Source organism: Mus pahari, chromosome 21, assembly GCF_900095145.1.
Source record: "Mus pahari chromosome 21, PAHARI_EIJ_v1.1, whole genome shotgun sequence".
Taxonomy (NCBI): domain Eukaryota; kingdom Metazoa; phylum Chordata; class Mammalia; order Rodentia; family Muridae; genus Mus; species Mus pahari.
Window position 1 is genome coordinate 13,712,154 of NC_034610.1, and position 2,048 is coordinate 13,714,201.

Here is a 2,048-nt window from a genome sequence, read left to right on the forward strand (position 1 = left end):
ATTTTTGAATTCAAGGTCAATTTATAGAGCAAGTACAAGTAGAGTCAAGCTTAAGCAGAGAGTTGTGAAGCAAAAGCTGGTACTAGAATGGGGGGGCATAATACAGTCACAGTAAGTAGCCAAACTCGGCAGCATTGACCATGTGACTCAGGCTTATTAGGAAATAAGTGAATGAGGCTACCAGAACAATTGATGCTGGTTTGCTGAAGCTAAGAAATTAACAATGATTAAGCATCACTGAGGTGAAATCATCTGGGAAGCATTTTAGGGAGTAAAAGAAGTTGCGTTCCAGAGATAGTCAAGGTTGTACCTCTAGATGCAGGTGTACTTGATGTTAGAGTCATGCAGGTGGTCCTGAATTTCAAAGTATGAAGGGGTCATTGAGTATTGCTGAGACTTGGCACAGTTAGAAACCAGGAAAACACATTGGCAGAGGTAAAACCCCAGTTATAGTTGATGACCCAGGACTAGAGGAGTCAGGAAAAGAAGTTGAGGCTTAGCATCATGAGGAGAGCCTATGAGAGGTTATTAGTGAAGCCTAGCTGCAGTGCAAGACCCCCGTTTACTATATAGGCTACTATCATGGGATGAACTCTAAAACTCCCAGCAAAATTAGAGTGGAGTCAACCAGAGCCTACAGTGCTATACTGGGGAGAGCAGGAAAAATAATACAAGTCCTTGGGTGAGCCTAGAAGATCTTGTATTGATCCCAGACATTGGAAGTAGACACAATAATGTTGAAGTTGACTTGGAAACCCCAAAATGTTCAAGATTCCAGAGCCATGGGATATCTGCTGAGGAAAGCTGTTAGCAGGGATTGGAACCAGCTCAGGAGAAAGAAGTTTGTTGGAGTCAACGAAGATGAAAAAGTGGTGGAGAGCTAAAGACCTCCTTGCCATCAGGCATGAAGTTCCAGAGTTTGGAGTTTGCCCAACTGGTTCTTGTCTTGTTTTGTGGAATACACTGAAGAGGTTGAATGTAATTCAAAAGAGAATTGGAATTTGGATTTTTTAACATTGTTGAAACTGTGTGGATGTTGTAATGTAGAAAAAATGTACTCTTTTAGAATTATATGCTTAGATATTGCCTCCATAGTCTCATATCTTAAAAAAACAAACAAACAAACAAAAAAAAAACTTATGGGGCATAGGGAGTAGAAAGTCCTGTTTTGAATATGCTTGGTCCAGGGAGTGGCACTATTTGTAATTGAGACCGTCCTGAAGGAAGTGTGTTGCTGTGGACATGAGCTTTAAAGATCTCTTTTCTTGCCTGCTAAGAAGCCAGTCTTTTACTGGCAGCCTTCAAATGAAGATGAAGAAGTCTCAGCTCCTCTGCATCGCAACTGACTGGATGATGCCATACTCCTACCTTGAAGATAATTGACTGGATATTTGAACTGGTAATCAAGCCCCACTAAATGTTGTCATATAGGAGTTGCATTTGTCATGGTGTTTGCTCACAGTGGTAAAGATCAACTAAGACAGTGGATTACACAGTATTTCTATAGTTCCTGAAAAATGAATGACTTCCAGAATGTCAGTTTGATTTCATTAATAACATGGATAGTATTAACTTATTGTTAAACTTTCTATCAGCATTTTCAAATTTCCAGTGTTTAGCATTTCTTTGTGCTGCATACTGCTGTACAATATAATTAATTAAAAGACATTGACCAGATTTGTCCTCAGCGCATACATGACTTTTTTTTTTAATTTTTAAATTTTTGTTTTTGTTTTTTAATTTTTTTTATTATTATTTTCTTTATTTACGTTTCAAATGCTATCCTGAAAGTTCCCTATACCCCACCACCACCCCTGCTCCCCTACCCACCCACTCCTAATACTTGGCCCTAGCCTTCCCCTGTGCTGGGTCATATAAAGTTTACAAGACCAAGGGGCCTCTCTTCCCAATGATGACTGATTAGGCCATCTTCTGCTACATATGCAGCTAGAGACTTGAGCTCAGGGGGTAATGGTTAGTTCATATTGTTGTTGCACCTACAGGGTTGCAGCCCCCTACAACTCCTTGGGTACTTTCTCTAGCTCCTC

General features: G+C 40.0%; 1 pseudogene; it reads left to right on the forward strand.

Moving 5' to 3' along the window:
- The first annotated feature begins 861 nt into the window (after positions 1–861).
- The window catches only part of LOC110338475, a 24,132-nt pseudogene continuing 22,945 nt past the window's right edge, over positions 862–2,048 (forward strand).